The 19,111-nt window shown below is 39.4% G+C and overlaps 1 protein-coding gene across 6 annotated transcripts in view; it reads right to left on the bottom strand.

Annotated features, from left to right (window-relative positions):
- The window catches only part of ENOX1 (ecto-NOX disulfide-thiol exchanger 1), a 612,162-nt gene that overhangs the window by 423,425 nt on the left and 169,626 nt on the right, over nucleotides 1-19,111 (bottom strand). For all 6 annotated transcript variants that reach the window (XM_061170742.1, XM_061170743.1, XM_061170741.1 and 3 more), the window contains exon 3: nucleotides 2,836-2,993. The gene's annotated coding sequence lies outside the window, so the exon portion shown is untranslated. The remainder of the gene's footprint in view (nucleotides 1-2,835; nucleotides 2,994-19,111) is intronic.

Consider the following 19,111-nt stretch of genomic DNA (forward strand, 5'->3'; position numbering starts at 1 on the left):
GTGGCCTTAAAAGTATGTTTGAGACAACTTCAAATCTCCGTATGTTCTGGATTAAAGTCAAGGCAGAATATCCTGAGATTGCCACAAAAGCAATGAAAAGCCTGCTTCCATTTCCAACACGCTGTCTTTGTGAAGCAGCAAAACGAGATCACGGAGTAGACCGGACATAAGCAACTCACGTCGGGTGTCACTGTCTCCCATCACCCCCAGATGGGACCAGCTAGTTGCAGGAAGACAAGCTCAGGGCTCCCACTGATTCTACATTATGGTGAGTTGTATAATTATTTCATTATATATCACAATGTAATAATAATAGAAATAAAGTGCACAATAAATGTAATGTGCTTGAATCACCTCGAAACCATCCCCCACCCTGCTCCGGTCTGTGGAAAACCTGTCTTCCATGAAACCGGTCCCTGGTGCCAAAAAGTTTGCGGACCACTGTTCTACATCACTGAAGTTCTCAAAAATATTAGTACCTCTCATAATAATTACTCAGTAACAGTATTTGGCTAGTGTTTCGTATATTAACAGAATAAATACCAACGAATTCCAAGAACTGCTAGTATACTTGGTTTAAAATTTTTGCTAAGAATTGTTTTAGAGGACAGCAGCAGTCTAGGGTCTGGTAGCGATTGCTTCCTGGAGTGACTTCCTCACCTATTTACCTTCCGGCAGGTTGTATGGATCGACAGTTTTGCAGACAGCAAAGGAATTCTACTGTTTTTTCCAGGGAAAAGGACCAAAATAAAGAAACAATTCCATAGCCTTACCTACTGATGGATCAGAAATAAAATTGTTTGGGGATGGGGTGAGCAGAGAGTCTGGGAGACCGCTATAGGAGGGCCCCCCAAAGTCTCTGAGTCAGCTGCAAATTCCCCAATTTCCTTCTCTTGGTTACCCTGTCTGTAGTGAAACCCTTAAAATGAAACCCTTAAAATAAATTTAAAAAAAAAAAGAGATGCCTCTTTTCTTTTAGCAGATGTACTCTACTAGTTGAAACAATCACAAGACAGCCCAGATTTCAGGGGAGGGGACAGAGTCCCTAAAATAAAAAAAGCAGCCCTTCAAAACCTTCAAAGCTTATCTGGAAGGTGAAGTCAATTGGGAGGAGCTACAGAACATGTTTCCTGCTTAGCAGGAATCAGAGAGGGAGGGTGGGGAAGCCCCGCTCTTGAGGACCCGTTTGGATTTGTAATTCTGTGGCTTTCCCCCACTCCAGCACACACAGGCACCCCTTTTCAAACAATTCGTCAGCCTTCCTCCAGGGGAAGATCTTGACTATTTAAAACTCAATTCATAGTGAGGATGCTCCATAAATATTAGTCATCTGAACTCCTCCCCCTTCTCCTCTTGTCAAAATATACGATCTGTTTTGCACAGAAGCTGAGAGATGGAGTTTGGAAGCACGCTGAAACTAGAAGTTCAGGCAGTTGAAACCATCTGTGTTTTTGGACCACAGTCTGATCCTCATATCTTCAAGTTCCAGCAGGATCTCTACAAGGTCAGCCAGTTGATTCTCTCTTACGGAGCCCCATCAACACCAACCCCATTTGCTCTCGCGTGGGTAGAAGTATGTGGAATTGCAAGGAAAGAAGGCAGAAGAAACTCCCAAGATGTGCAGACAATCTGCCCTTTAAAATATTTCTCCTCCCTTTGCAACCTGGAATGCGGACCACAGGAATGTAGTACAATCCTTGGACTAGACAATTTCAATCATGAGCAAGTGTGAATGTCTGTGATGAAAACAGCAGCTGACTTGGGTCCACAAACAGAGGTCAAGGACATCTTTCCACATGCACTGTTACCAGTGCCTGCCTGGTGTAATAGTGTGAATAAAGATTAGTCTGTATACACACACACGCACGCGCACGCACACATTATTCTTCAAAACAGCATCTTCATGTGAGGAGACTTATATTTGTATAGAATAATGTGTTTGAAAATTACAGGCAATGTAGCAACAATTCCTGAATTATTCTCGTTTGTTTAGTACTTCAGTTCAAAAGGCTAATCAGTATTTTGTTTAAGCTGCAGGAAGCAGGGCCTGAGGCTGACACACAGGACCTACAGCATCTAATTTCCGGCTGATACAGTAGGTGGTTAGGATATGCCAGGCACTGTGCTGCCTTCCATTTATCACCTCACTGAATTTACACCGCAGCCCTGGCAAGTAGGTATTATCATCTTGATTTTACAAATGAAGAAACAAAGCTTGAGCGAATTTACGTAACTTCCTATGTCCCAGAGCTAACTACTGGTGGAGCCAACATTCCAACAAACCCAGGCCTGACTCGAAATTCCACACTTGAGGCTACACCACTGTTTATTGGGAGCTGGGGGCGTGTGGAAGCCATGGAATTGCCCTGCTCCAGTCTCCCTTCAAGATAGCCTGCTGCAGGAAGCCTGGCTAACAGATAGTTGCTGGACCTTTGCATCCACCGTGGCTTTCCTCTGAGACCACGATTCCCTGGGGCTTCTCTCCACCCACCTGAACTTGACCAGAATCGGCCCATTCCCACCAGACCTGGGATTCCTCTAAAGCTGCACCATCTAATTCAGCTGCCACCAGCAGCACGTGACAATTGAGCACCCCAAATGTGGGTAGTGTGGCTAAGGAGACAAATATTTAACTGTATTTCATTTTAATTAAGTTAAGTCTAAGTAGCCCCAAGTGGCTACTGGCTACCATACTGGATAGCACAGACCCAGAACATTTCTGTGGCTGCAGAAAGTTCTATTAAACTGCATTGCCCTAAAAAGGACAACTTCTGCTTAAAGAGATCATCAGACTGAAATCTGCAAAGATCCACAGGGGAGGTGAAAAAGACTTACCTGAGAGGCACTTCCCTCTGAGATAGTCGTCCCAGAAGAGCCTGCAGACACTAGGAAGATCGTCAGAGGTGAAGAGAGGTGGGTGGACAGCAGGAAGGCAGCAGCACGGAGCTCAGGTGACTCAGAGACACACTGCCTCTCTGGGGCTGGTTGCACAGCTGGGGAAACAAAGCGTATCTTAGAAAGGGGAGAGTAGCATACCTGGGTCCATGGGGTGGAGCGAGCAGGATTTTATGTGTCTATTGAGAGAGAAGGGGAACTAGGACCCACGTGAGGTAAAGGTCTAGGCGTAATACCAGGTAGGAGGAGTTAGTTACATTTTTTTTCCATCGGTTTCTCCTACTCTTTTCTTTCTCCCTGATTATCTGACTCTGATCTCCTTACAAAATCCTTATTGTCCCTCGTTCTCCTCCACCCTGCAGCCACCAGAAAAAAAAAATACCTGCAATAAATACTTTATTTCTTTTATGTATTAGACTTTCATGTTCATTACTCTTCGTGCAGATTAACTGAACATTAAATTTTTTTTCTCAAGAAAAGTTAACTGTTCTTTGAACATGCATTATGACCCTCAGTTAACATTCTTTCATTAGGTCATAGAGTCAGTGGTAAGATGAGGTTATACTTTTTACCTTCATCAGAGGTATTTTCACAGGAAAATGTTGGCTAACACTAGCTTTCTTGTATAAAATAAGAATAAAAAATCTTGCGAAAATAAAATACACTTAAAAAATACATACATACAATTTCACTTACTGAAAAGCTATAATCAAGGCAAAGGTCTTTTCTTAAAACAATCAACTTTAGGAGCGGCTTGCAAATTAATGTGTTCTTTTCTTTAACAGTCATTAGCCTGAATTGGTACCTAAGCCATAACATGAGAAAATAAAAGATTCATATCAACAGTTTTAAATTCTGTAGCCTCAATTCCCAGATATACTCTTAATAGTTGGTTTTATGAATTTATCTTCAAAATGTGTGAAATTAATACATTCATCTAAAAAGGCAACTGAGAATTCATACACAGCTCAAAAATACAAACTTCAGAAACACAGATGTTCTACCAAATTCTCACTTGCTTACTCCCAGCTAAACTGAGCGTTAAAAAGATTTTCTAAACTGTCGAGGACAAAAAAAAAAAAAATGGTATTATACATTCACATTTGGCTCTGTCACCATCTAGGGCATGTTACTATAGACATTAAACATCTGGGCAAGAGGAAAGGATCTATTTGGGAGCTTTTGGCTACCATGACAATTGAGTGTACGTCTCTCAAACAGTTCGGTCTCTGCTCATCTACTTTTAACACCACTGCAGGCCTTTGATTTTTATTCCAAAAGCCCAGAGTAGGTACCATTTTAAAACAACAATCATCATAGTAAATAATATTTACGTGTAGGAAGTCAGTTCCTAGAGCATGTTTCTCTTGCTTCTGTCCTAGTTTATTACTGTGGGTAGGACAAATTCTTTCTAATTGCAGTGATGCAGTTAAGGTAGTTTGGACTTTATGGCTTTTCGATGAGGAAGTCCTCCATTTCTGAGTTACTCAAGAGATGGTGCTTAGTGAAAGTCTTAATGAAAGTTAGCCACCATTATTTTTCCCATGAAGAAGCCTCCCTTCTGGATGTCAAAAATCTTTATCAAGATTCTAAATGACACAGAATATGGAAAATAATAATTACAGCTTCCATGTTGTCATGTTTTCTGTACATTGGATGTGCAAATGCACTTTGTACACATCATTTTATATTTATTCTTCAAAACTACCTGTAAAGTTGGTATTATTATTTAGATCTCACAGTTATGGAAACTAAACTATGGAGAAAGATATAACAACATTCACTCCACAAATATGTACTGAGTGCCTACTGTGTGCTAGGCACCAGGAGTATAATGGTATGAAGCATTATAGCATGTCCCTACTTCCGTGGAGCTAATCATGTGTGGGCAAAGGGAAACAAACAGCTAGTAAGGGACAGAGGCAGTAACAGAGAAGCTAATTCTGGTTTGAGTGTCCAAGATGGCAGAGTAGGAAGCCCCAAACTCACCTCCTTCCATGGACACACCAATATCATAACTATTTACAGAGAAACTATCTATGAAGAAGATCTGAAGACTAGAGAAAGTATTTTCCACAACTAAAGATATAAAGAAGGAAATGAAATGACATCGGTAAGAGGGATGGAGAATTGGTATAGTCAGAACCCACACCGCCAGGTAGGTGAGCTACAAACGGGAGGATAATCACAACTGTAGAGGTTCTCCCCAAGGATCGAGTGGTCTGAGCCCCGAACTGGGCTCCCCAGCCTGGAGGTCCTACACTAGGAAAACAAGCCCCCAGAACATCAGGCTTTGAAGGCCAGCAGGATTTGCATTTGAGAGAGGCGGAGGGCTATAGGAAACAGAGACTCCAATCCTAAGGGCACACGGAAATCTCACACACTCCAAGTCCAGCACAGAGGCAGTGATTTGAAAGGAGCCTGGTTTGGACCCACTTGCTCACCTTGGAGAGCCTCCTGGAGAGGCAAGAGGCAACTGGGACTCCACTGGGAACAAAGACACTGGCAGCAGCCACTTTTAGGAGCTCATTTAACCACAAGGACACTGATGATGGTGAGCACCATTTTGGAGTCCTCCCTCTAGCTTATTAGTGCCAGGGACTTACCTGCCCACCAGTAGGCTGGCACCAGCCCCAGGCACACTCAGGGCGTCACAGCCAGCCAAGCTGTGACCTGGCCCCATCCACCAGCAGGCTGGCAGCCACCGCATGAGGCAGGGCCTGGTAGTCAACCGAGCCAGGAGTCTGCCCTGCATATCAGCACACCCAAAGTAGCCAGCCCACCATAACAGAAGGGCCCACAGAGCCCACAGAAAAGCATATCGCTAGAGCATATAGCTCTGGTGACCAGAGGGGGAGTGTGTGGCTGGGCTCAAAGGATGCCTCCTAATTCTCTCTCTCTGTGCACAAAAAGAAACTAAAAATGGATTAAAGACTTGAAGAGCTGAAACCATAAAACTTCTAGAAGAAAACATACGCAGTATGCTTTTTGACATCGGTCTTACAATATTGTTTTGGATATATCTCCTCAGGCAAGGAAACAAAAGCAAAAATAATCAAATGGGACTACATCAAACAAAAAGTTTTTACACAGTGAACAAACTGAAAAAGTAGCCTACTGAATGGGAGAAGTTATTTGCAAATCATATATCTAACAAGGGGCTACTCTCCAAAATGTGCAAAGAACTCATACAGTTCAACATGAGAAAAACAAGCAACTGGTTTAAAAAATGGTCAGAGGACCTGAATAGACATTTTTCCAAAGAAGACCTACAGATAGCCAACAAACACATGAGAAGATGCTAAACATCACTAAACATGAGGGAAACACAAATCAAAACCACAATGAGGTATCACTTCACACCTGTCAAAGTCAGCACTGCAAAAAAGACAACAAATAACAAGTCCTGAAGAGATATGGAGAAAAGGGAACCCTTGTGCATTGTCAGTGGGAATGTAAATTGGTGCAGCCCCTGTGGAAAACACTATGGAGCTTCCTCAAAAAAAACAGATTGCTGGTTATACATCTGTCTCCCCAACTCCCATTCACACTGGTAGCCTGAAATTAGCCATGCTTGGCAAATGCTAAAAATTAGGCCTCTTTTCTCCCTGAGAGCCAAATTACTAGCATAGCACTCTCCTCCTAAAAATATATTGCCACCCCCCCCCAAGGAAATATGCTTCATGAAGGTAGAGCTTTGTCTGTTCTGATCAATGCTTTCTCCACAAGACCTATAGTGCTTGGCACATTGTAAGAGGTAAATATTTGTTGAATGAAATAACATTTTGTCGTAGCTCCTACACTCAAGCAGATTGAAAGACGACTACCCAAACTCCAAAATTCCATTTTTAGAACTTGTATAAACACATTCTGTGGTCCAGAAAGTCTGGCCCTTTCCCAAGCCTACTTCATCTGCTCATAAAGGGGTCTCCTCAAAAAGGGAACCCTCCTACATTGTTGGTGGGAACGTAAGTTGGTGCAGTCACTGTGGAAAACAGTATGGAGGTTCCTCAGAAAACTAAAAACAGAATTACCATATGATCCAGTAATCCCACTTCTGGGCATATATCCAGACAAAACTATAATTCAAAAAGATACATGCTCCCCTATGTTCATAACAGCAGTATTCGCAATAACCAAGACATGGAAACAACCTAAATGTCCATCGACAGATGAATGGATAAAGAAGATGTAGTACATATGTACAATGGAATACTACTCAGCCATAAAAAAGAACAAAATAATGCCATTTGCAGCAACATGGATGCAACTAGAGATGATCATATTAAGTGAAGTCAGTCAGACAGAGAAAAGTAAATACTGTATGATATCACTTATACATGGAATGTAAAATATGACACAAATGAACCTATCTATGAAACAAAAACAGAATCATGGACACAGAGAAGAGACTGGTGGTTGCCAAGGGAAAGGGGGCTGGGGAAGGGATGGAGTGGGAGGCTGGGGTTAGCAGATGTCAGCTTTTATATATAGGATGGGTAAACAACAAGGTCCTACTGTAGAGCACAGGGAACTATATTCAGTACCCCATGATAAACCATAATGGAAAAGATTGTATAACTGAATCACTTTGCTGTACAGCAGTAATACAACACTGTAAATTAACTATACTTCAATTAAAAAAATAAAAAAGAAAAAATGAAATAAAGAAATAAAAAAGGGGTCTCCTCTCTGCCTGCATGGCTGCTGAGCAGAAGGTACAGGACTCGCCAGTGAACCTTAGTCCCTGGAAATACCTCCAACTGAAAAAGGGCAAATAGCAAATTGTGAGAAGTATGACACAGCTGGCTTTCACTTTTATTGTAACCTGTTGGAACAAATACCAAACTACAGGCAATATGGTGTGCTATGAATAAAATTGCAGAAAAAGGTTTGGGCTCCTTTAAAATACACTATTGGGGCTTCCCTGGTGGCACAGTGGTTGAGAATCTGCCTGCCAATGCAGGGGACACGGGTTCGAGCCCTGGTCTGGGAAGATCCCACATGCCGTGGAGCAACTAGGCCCAGGAGCCACAATTACTGAGCCTGTGCGTCTGGAGCCTGTGCTCCGCAACAAGAGAGGCCGCGATAATGAGAGGCCCGCGCACCGCGATGAAGAGTGGCCCCCACTCGCCGCAACTAGAGAAAGCCCTCGCACAGAAACGAAGACCCAACACAGCCATAAATAAATAAATAAATAAACAAACAAACAAACCCGAAGTTTAAAATACACTATTTAGAATGTGAAACTACTTTTTTTTTTAAAGTCAAGGAGCAGTTTACCAGGAGCTCTGAAGGCAACACCAAGCTGACAAGGACCTGTAGAGTTGCAACAGGATTCTTTCACTTATCTAAGGATAGCTCTGTGTTAAGTGGGATGTTTCCATCAGAGACAGAACATTGCTGACCCGCTGAAAAGTGTTAACAGGATCTTAACTAGATTTTAGTGAAAATAGTTGAGTGTTAGCGAGCTTGTTGAAATCCATGGAGGCGGTCAGAATTCTGTTGGGAAGCTGGGAGAGTCTCTGGCAAAGATAATAGACGCAAAGTATTGGATTAATTGGGCCAAGAGTACATAGTTTGTACTTAGTGTGCAAAGAGGCTCATTTTTCATAAATAACACTTTCTAACTTTCCTTACATAGGTGTTACCAATATATCCCAAATAACTCATTTATAATTGCATAGCTTATTAGTAAAAAGTTCCTTATAATTTTCCTTATTTTCAACCATTATCAGTGGTATAGTAAGTTAAGACATCCTTGGCAGCAAAGTTACCAAAACTCTGGTCTGGCCACAGAGGAACCCTGGCCTGATGTGTGTCTACCAGACCCATTATTTCACATGATCTACCAACAATTCTGTAGGGCAGATATGACAACCCTCATGTTATAATTATGAAAACTGAAGCCCAAGGAGGTTACAGCTTACCAGTTAGGGCAAATATGGTCACTAAAATCCCAGACCACAGACTCAAGAAACCTACTGCTCTTTCTACCACACGATGCGGGGTCTACTGGAATAAAATTTAGTCTCTTCGGGGATGTGCTGGGCCTGGGTAGATGTGAGGATGCCCTAGCTGAGCCTCAGGTAGAGGCATCTTACGGAAGCTCTGCAGTCCTGATCCCTGAGTCTTATCTGGCTAAATTCCACCTTGAGCTTAGGGTATTGCATAAGGCTTACAGCCAGTAGCACCCAAGTCACTGAGCTGAGAATCATCCGGGAAAAGGCAGGAGCAGGGGACCTCTGCCTGGTGCCTACAATGCAGGTTGGCAGGAAATAATCCCTTCATGTGACACCACCTGTACAATATCTTCCTCTGTTAAATGTTCCTGAAAAATGTCTTAGAAACACATCCTCTGCATTACTAAAGACACTTCAGTAACTGAATCCTTAATTCAATACATGAAAACATCATCTTATTTTGAGGGGTGAGAACGGGTAGGAGTATGGGAAGGGCAATGTATTATTTCGGGTTGAGTCTCCTGATAATAAAAATACTGGCTTTTAAACAACATAATTCTTTTTCCCAAAAACATAAATTATTTCTCTTCTGCTCAGTGTCACAAATATTTTTATCTCCTATGCAAAGAACATTGTGCTGGGTGTCAAAAGATATAAAGATGAATAAGAAATGATTTCTTCCCTCGAGGAATCATTGATCTAATGAAAAGATGGAAATCTTTCTAGAATAGATTTTTACATGCGTCTACCTTCTTAAGAATAATATTATACAGCTTTTCCTCGGTGACTTAGGGCATCATTATGAATATCCGCTGCTGTCCTGATAACAACAATGGGCACAGCTGTAGTTAAGTTAACCAAGAACTTGCCATCTACCTCTTTGAATTGGCTAGATGGATGGATGGATGGACAGAAAGACAGATACAAATATCCCTTTGTGCTCTGGTCTTTTTCCCATTCTTCCCATGCCATATATGAACTAAAGAGCTACCGTGTGACAAATGTGCTTTGAACAAGCACAGAACTGCCTTTAGTCTTCACTGAGGCACACGGAGGGCTGAAGCCTTCTGCTGAGCACCCTGCTGAGTCCCCAGAGCTGCCCTGAAGGTCACTTCTTATTGCTGGGCCTCTCTCTGACGTGTCACCCACCCACCCCTCTCTTGTCACTTGAATTTCCACACCGCTGGCACCCCCCTTCCAATCTCTGCCAATTACTCTGCGACTCTTCACTCTTTGTTGTGCTCGAATTACACTGTGCCTAAGATGCCTAGCAGAGGGCAGTCACAGAGCAGGCGCTGGAGAAAGGCTGGTGTTTGACATGACACTTTTCCCAGCCTTTGCATCTTTCACAGGATCAGGTGGATACATACAAGATACTGCTCCTCTTTGCGGTCAGCAAACCCACAAATCACAACCCATCACTTTTTATTTGTGCATATCTGTGAATAAAGTTTTCTTTTTTTCCTCTCACCCCTGCACAAGACACTCATTATGCTTGCCATAACTCATTCGTAACGGTATAGTCCAATAGCTTAAAAGCTCCTTATTTTCATAAATCTTCTCCACCCAGCAGTTCTATTTTAATAAAATAGTCACTTTGGCTTTATTTATATTTTTATAAATAATTTATATTTCGGTTATAACGAATAATTCTGGGTCTGAGTTATGTTGTCATGGATACACAATTTGAGCTTTCTAGAAGCAGCATCACCGCCATTCCGGTGTTGCTTCCTCTTACCTAATGATGACAAACCTACAGATGAGATGAAAGTCTAAGGTTCGCAGCTAAAAGGCAAGGCAATTATAAAGTATGGCACGTGTAGCATCTGATTATTTCTCTCCGTATAACTTCACACTTGCTATTGAAAAAAAAAATGTTCTTGTCTTACTTGTAACATAAACCATGTCATGGAATCCTTTTATTTTATTTTATTTTTGGCTGCGTTGGGTCTTTGTTGCTGCATGCAGGCTTTCTCTAGTTGTGGTGAGCAGGGGCTACTCTTCATTGCGGTGTGCAGGCTTCTCATTGCGGTGGCTTCTCTTGTTGTGGAGCACAGGCTCTAGGCGCACGGGATTCAGTAGTTGCAGCACGCAGGCTCAGTAGTTGCAGCACGCGGGCCCTAGAGAGCACGGGCTTCAGTAGTTGTGGTGCAGGGGCTCAGTAGTTGCAGTGCATGGGCTCTAGAGTGCGCAGGCTCAGTAGTTGTGGCTCGCAGGCTCTAGAGCGCAGGCTCAGTAGTTGTGGCTCAAGGGCTTAGTGTCTCCATGGCATGTGGGATCTTCCCAGACCAGGGATCGAACCCGTGTCCCTGGAGAATCCTTTTATTTTAATCTCCTTGCAGGCTCTCATTAAAGCTAGCACACACATAATTGCACTGAAAACTGACAACTATTACACTATTATGGCATAAGAATTAATGTAAGGTGCATTAACAAATATTAAAATAACTGTTACAAATACAAGAAAAACATGACTGCACTACACTCTTAGGGGCTTCATTTATGTAAGAATTTTTCCCATCTCCTTCCTGTTCACCCAGACAACAGCCAGATAAATGACAGTCTCTGATCTTTACTAATAGGGTTGTTTTCTCAGAGAATAACTTCCTATGATCCCCCCCGTTTTGAAATTTTGCACCTCTCATGAGTATATGAAAATCCCAGCATTTCACTTTGCCCCATTTCAAATTTATATGGCAGAGTTCCAAACACTGGGAGCTGCAAAGTGCCCATTCTTAGGACGTATCAACCATCTGCCCTGGTCATCAAGACAGAGTCCAGACATCAAAGTGCTCATGGCATTTATGTAATGTTTTTGTGATATTTTGCAGGTGATAAATGGAGTCTAGCTTTTCCAAACTCAGACCCATCTAATTCCATGCATGTGAGCACTTTTCTTGTGCTGTGTATTCAACTGTGCATGTTTGTACTTGCTCACTTGCCTCTCCCCCCCACCCCTGCCATCTCTCTCTCTCTCTCTCTCTCTCTCTCACACACACACACACACAGTCTGAGAGCAAATCATGTAGGTGCCCCAGAAAGGCTAAAGGTTTGATACCCATTCAAACTGATATTTCTAAAGTATTTACTCAACGTTTATTAAGTGGAATTGGGGAAAACTTATTTTCTATTAACAAAAGTGTGTATCTCTTCATGGTTAGTTAACAGAGCTAGTTTACACACTGAATGAACATATCACTTTCTCCAGCTTCAATTTCTTTTTTCACAATGTTTCGGTCTCATGGCTGGCTAAAATTAGTTACTCATACTCATGAGGGCAGCAGTAACCTACACATATAGAGTTACAAAGTGGATCGCAAAGTTCCTTGGTTTGTTTGTTTACGTTCAGGTTGTCAAAACATTTTCCACTTTTCCCTGGTCCTTTTCTCAGTTCAGTCTTCTTTTCTCTTCAGTCTTCTTGGCTTCTTACGATTTACCAAACCAAGCAAAATCTTGGAAAGCACACTAACAACTTTCAAATTTAGATACTAAAAATAAATGTAGGGCATGGTGATGATAGTTAATAACACTGTAATATATTTGAAAGCTGCTAAGAAAATATATCTTAAAAGTTTCCATCACAAGAAAGAAAAATTGTAATTGTGGTGATGGATGTTAACTAGCCTTATTGTGGTGATCATTTTACAATATATACATATATCAAATCATTATGTTGTACACCTGAAACTAATATAATGTTATGTCAATTATACCTCAATAAAAGAAAATAAATTTAAAAATAAATACATCACTCATTTCCAATAAACAGACCTATATAAAATACTACTCAGTATAAGAATTTCAACTGACTGTGAATTGCCAAATTCAGGTGATTGCAATTGTGGGGAGGCTTGCTGTAACATTATGCAACATATCTAATATAGTTCAGCAATACCAACAATTATTATTGTTATCTTGCTCCCACCCCTATGAGGGGGCTGGAATAAATCTTGCCAACTGCCTAAGTGTTACACATGGAAACCTGAGTTAATAGGTGCCATGTTTCCTGTTTACACCAATGATATTCCATTGGTATACATTGGTGCCAGAAGAAGCTGCCTTTCCTTAATTCAAATCTGTTCACCCAGATACGCACATGTATCCCTGGATCCGTTAGGCATCAAGAATTACAATACTTGGAAGACTAATGCTCCAGTCTAAATGTTTAAATGTTAAATGCTAAATTATGTTGCAGGATCTGAAGCAAGGAACTTGCAAACATGACTCAGTCACACATCTGCTGCAGCCCTGTCCAGATGTCAGAATGCATGTCATTTCGGATTAACTTATAATGAGAGAAATCAAGGCATGACCCATGTAGTCTCAAAGGTCTACTTAGATGATGGTGAAGACCTATTATGCTCCCTGAAGTATGGCTGACTCTCCGATCTTATTAAGGATATATGTTTCTGACATTTTAAATATCTTAAGTCAGTGATTTTAGCCACTTGGGAAAAACAATGTTGCAGCATGTAATTTAAGGTCATTTCAACAGAGCCAGTTCAATCTTAAATCATCATTTCTAATGCATTCTAGCAATGCCTCTTTTGTGAAGCCACTCTGCACAATAGTGCCAGTGACCATGGAATGTGACTGAACAACAAATTACTTGTAGAGTTTGCAAAACAAGTCAACCTCTCAGCAGTTGGGAGCTTTGCCTAAGAGCCTGTGCTTGCCCCTGGCATGGTACCTTGCTCTTCTTCATCAGTTTCAGCAATGCCACATTGCTTTCCAGCCTCCTAACTCACTGGCCTCACAAACACAGACTCCCTAAGTGCTCTCAAAGATGCTGGTTATCACCTTCCGGGGGACACTTTCTTTCTGCAAACTCTGCATTTTTTCCCTGTCATTCATATCCAATCAATCACTGTCAACAGTCATCTTCACATATGAATGTTAATACTAATATTATTAGAGAATTCTTGGTAATCTGTTTTGTGGGTAGAGTTGAAAGGGGGTGACCATAAGCAAGCAATCCAAAGGAAAATCATTTCAACTACTCTGAAAGCCGACCTCTGTGAAGCAGTCAGAGAGAGCAGATTAATGTCCCAGGTAGGCTCATTGTGAATAAGATGGTGTGTATTACAGCTAGGAAGGGCCAACCAAGTAGATCTCACTTGACCGGCCCAGTTGACAGTAGCAGAACATGTTGGAAATGAAAACACAGATATATCCTGTATGGGTTACCCATATTCTTGTAAGTCACTAATTTGAGAGCATCATATTTGATGATTGAGAAAGATCTGGAAGGGAATTGGATTATCATTGACAAATAGTTCTAAATGGATAGAAATAACATCTTTGTTGGTGCCCCATCTGTCATCAGCTATAAAGGGCAGATTTTTTATTATTATTATTATTTTTTTTTTTTGTTAAAGTCATAGGAATAGAATTATGGGTTCTTTCCAAAAGAGTAAAAAGAAAGCAGACTTTATGACTCCTGGAAAGTTTTTACCCAAGAATTCCTGCAGGGTGATTTGAAAATTAATGCTTTTTCCTCCAGGGAAACTTGTATAAAAAAATTAATTTGATAACCAATTAATTATCATAAATTCTCCTCAGTATTTTTCTCACCAAGACTTTCATGACTCTCAAAATAAATCAGCAGCATTATGATCTGTGTCTTCCACTACAGCCCAGTACTTTGTTCCATAAGTGCAATACAATACATTTCAATTCCCATCGTCTAACACTATCTTTGCAAACAAATATTAAGCCTTACATTTTATAATAAATAGTTCCAGATGATAAAAACTGTACTTAAATATTTCTGAGTGATAACAAAAGTTTACACTAGTTGCCTGCTTAGTTTTTTCAGACATTGCCAAATTGTTTTCCAAGGTGGCTGTACAATTTCACATTCCTACCAGCAATCTATCGGTGATCTAGTTTCTCTGCATCCTTGCCAGCATTTGATGTTGTCACTAGTTTTAATTTAGCCATTCTGATAGAGGTATAGTGATTTGGGATTGTGGTTTTAATATGCATTTCCATGACGACTAATACTATCCAACGTTTTCACATGCTTATTGGCTACCTGCATATACCCTTTGGTGAAATTCTTCAGGTCTTTTCCCCACTTTCTAATTAGATTGTTTTTCAGTGTTGACTTTTGAGAGTTCTTTATATATTCTAGGGTAGTAGTTCTTTCTCAGATCAGTGGTTTGCAAACATTTTCTCCCAGTCTGTAGCTTATATTTTTATTCTCCCAACAGAGTCTTTGGCAGAGCAAAACAATTTAATATTAATGAAATCTGAAAAATTCTGATTTATTTATTTTTTCTTTTGTGGATCATGTTTTTGGCATCAAGTTTAAGAACTCTGTCTATGCCTAGATCCCAAAGATTTCATCCTACTTTTTCTAACAGTTTTGTACTTAACTCCGTGATCTCTTTTGAGTTAATTTTTGTATAAGGTGTGAAACGAAGATTGAGGTTCATTTTTCACCTATAAATGTTTTTGCTCCAGCACTGTGTGTTAAAAAAGGTATCCTGCCTCCACTGAATTGCATTTGCACCTCTGTCAAAAGTCAATTGTGCACATTTGTATGGGTCTTTGACTGGGGTCTCTATTCTCCTCCATTGATTTATGCATCTATCCCTCCACCAAAACCACAGTCTTGATTATAGTGTCTATATAATAAGTCATGGAACTGGGTAGATTGAATCCTCTCATGCTGCTTTTTTCAAAATTGTTTAAACTATTCTAGTTCTTTTGCCTTTCTATATAAAATTTAGAATAATCTTGTCAATAGCCACAAAATTGTTCCTGTGACTTTGATAGGAATTGCTAGCAAACCTATATATCAGCTTGAGGATAACTGACATCTTCCACTCCATGAACATGGTATGCCTTTCCATTTGTTTAAATCTTTTTTTATTTCTTTCATCAGTATTGTGTAGCTTTTAGTATACAAGTCTTGTACGTTTTGCTAGATTTACACCTAAACACTTCTATTTGAGCAACTGTAAGCAGTATTGTATTTCTGAACTTCTGTGTCAATGTGTTTATTGCTAGTATACAGAAATACAACTGACTGTATGTTTAGTTGCATCCTGTGATCTTCCTGAACTCACTTATTAGTTCTAGGGTTTTTTAAAAAACATAGATTCTTTGTGATTTTCTATATATACAACCACGTTGCCTGTAAATAATGGCAGTTTTATTTCTTCCTTCCCAATCTATGTGTTTTTTGTTCCTTGCTTTATAGTACTGTTGAGTAAGAATGGTGAGGGTAGATATCCTTGCCTTGTTCCCAATCTTAAGGAGAAAGCATTCAGCCTTTCATCTTTAACTGTAAAGTTCTGTGTAGGTTTTTTTTGTAGATTGTCACATATCAAATTGGAGAAAACTCCTCTATCCCTATTTTTTAATCATGAATAGGTGTTGAATTTTGTCAAATGCTTTTTCTGCATCAATTGATATGGTCATGTGTTTTCTCTAACTTATTAATATAGTGGATTACATGGATGGATTTTCAAATACTGAACCAGCTCTTTTTCCATGGAATAAATCCTACCAGGTCATGGCTTATAATTGTTACATATATTGTTAAATTCTATTGATTACTATTTTATTAAGGATTTTTGCATCTCTATATGAGAAATATTGGTATATAGTTTTCAATTTTGTATTGTTTTTGTCTGGTTTTGGTATCAGGGCAATGCTAGCATCCCACAATGAATTGAGAAGAGTTCTCTTCTACTTTCTGGAAGAGACTACAAAATTGGTATTAATTATTCTTTAAATCTGCAATAGACCTCTCCAGAAAAAAATCAACTGGGCCTGGAGATTCCTTCTGGGGGAGTTTTAAAATTATGAATACCATTTCCTTAATAGTTACAGGGCTATTCAAATTATCTACATCATATTGGGTGAGTTGTATTATTTTGTGTTTTTAAAGGAACTAGTCTATTCCATCTAGGCTGCCAACTTCATGTAGGTAAGACTGTTCATAGTATCACCTTTATTTCCTTTTGAAGCCTGCAGGGTCTGTAGTGATATCTGTTGTTTCATTCCTGATACTAGTTATTTCTATCTTCTCTCTTTTTTTCTTTGTCAGTTTTGCTAGAGGTTTGTCAATTTTATTGATTTTTTCAAAGAACCAGTTCTTCGTTCTATTGATTTTTCTGTTTTTCTGTTCTCAATTTCACTGATTTCGACTTTTACCCTTATTATTTCCGTTTTTTACTTGCGTTGGGTTTAGTTTGCTGTTCTTTTTCCAGCTTCTTGAGGTGGGAACTTAGATTACTGATTTAAGACTTTCCTCATTTTTATATGAATTTAGTCCTATGAATTTCCCTCTCAAAACTGCTTTAGCTGCTGCCCACAAATTTTATGTTGTATCTTCATTTTCATTTAGTTCAATGTATTTTTTATTTTCCTTTGATACTTCCTCTTTGACCTGTGGATTATTTAGAATTATGTTGCTTAGTTTCAAAATGTTAAGAGATCATCCTGTTATCTTTCTGTTATTGATTTCCAGTTTAATTCTATTGGGGTCAGAGAACATACTCTATATAGTTTCAATTGCTTTAAATTTGTTAAGTTTGTCTTATGACCCAGTACATAGTCTTTCTGGTATCTGTTCCATGGGCACTTGAAAAGAATGTGTATTCTGCTGTTGTGTGGAGTAGTTTCTAAATGTCAATTAGATCCTGTTGATTTGTTGATTAATGGCGTTATGAGTTCTTCTACATCCTTGCTGATTTTCTGTATAGTTATGCTGTCAACTGTCAAGAACGGGATGTTGAAATCTCCACCTGTAATTGTGGATTTGCATATTTCTCCCTTCAGCTCTATCAGTTTTTGGGGTTTTTTCACATATTTTGTAGCTCTGTTGTTTGCTGCAGTCACATGTAGGACAGCTATATCTTCATGGTAGATTAACCCTTTTATCGTTATATAAAGTTCAGCTCTTTCTCTGGTGATTTTCTTTGTCTACATTATCTGATGTTACAACCTTGAACTCCTTTGATTAATGTTGACATGATATATATTTTTCTGTCCTTTAACTTTCAGTGTTCCTATATTGTTATATTTGAAGTGAGTTCCCTGTAGACAGCATATAGTTGGTTTTTGTTTTTTAATCCATCCTGACAATTTGTCTTTTACTTGATATTTTTAGATTGTCTGCATTAATGTAATTATTGATAGATCAGGGTTTCTGCCATCTTATTTTTAATTTTGTTTGTTCTGTTTTTCATTTCTCTATTTTTTTCTTGTGCTTCAAGTAAATGAGATGAACACTGTAGAATTCCATTTTGATTTATCTGTAGTGTTTTTGAATGTATCTCTCTGTATAATTTTTCAATGGCTTCTCTAGGTATTACGTATATACCTAACTTGCCACAGTCTATTGGTGGCATCATTTTACCAGTTCAAGTGCAATAGAGGAAACTTACCTACTTTTATGTCTCTTTACCTTCCCTATTTAAAATATAATTGTAATCAATATTTCCTTTACATTAATTTAGAAGCTATATCAGACAGTGTTATAATTTTCATTTCAACTACTGAACACAATTTGGAAAATTCAAGAGAAGAAAATCTAATATATTTACCCATATTTTTGCTTACCACGTTATTTCTTCTTTTCTGAGTGCCCTGAATCCCTTTTATTTATTGTTTGCTATCTGTTCAGAGAAATTCCTCAAGCCACTTTTTTAGGACAGGTCGACTGGGGTCTAATTCTCTTAGTTTTCCTTATTCTGAAAATGCCTTGATTTCCCCTTCATTCCTGAAGGATATTTTTACTGGGTTTAGGACTATGAGTTGACAGTTCTTTTCTTTCAGCACATGAAAAATATTGTGCCACTTCCTTCTGGCTTCCATTGTTTCTAATGAGAAATCTGCCCTTTTAATTATTTTGCTCCTGTAGGTAAAGGGTTGTTTTCTCTTGCTGCTTTCAAGACGTATCCTTGAGAATAGTTTTGAAATTTAATTATAATGTGTGGTGGTGTGGATCTGTGTTTATTCTTTTGAGGAATGTGTTCAGCTTCTTGAATCTGTAGGTTTATGTCTCTTGCCAAATTTAGGAAGCTTTCAGCCACTGTATCTTTTATTTTTGGCCATTATAATTTCACGTTGTTTTTCAGCACACCCTCTTTCTCCTTTCCTTCTGGTACTTCAATGCCATGAATATTAGATTTTTTGTTATAATTCCACAGGTCCCTGATCCTCTATTCATTGAGAACTTTTTTCCCATTCTATTTTCCCTCTGTTGTTCACATTGGGTTAATTATTCTCATTCT

The sequence above is a fragment of the Eubalaena glacialis genome, chromosome 16, assembly GCF_028564815.1.
Source record: "Eubalaena glacialis isolate mEubGla1 chromosome 16, mEubGla1.1.hap2.+ XY, whole genome shotgun sequence".
Taxonomy (NCBI): Eukaryota; Metazoa; Chordata; class Mammalia; order Artiodactyla; family Balaenidae; genus Eubalaena; species Eubalaena glacialis.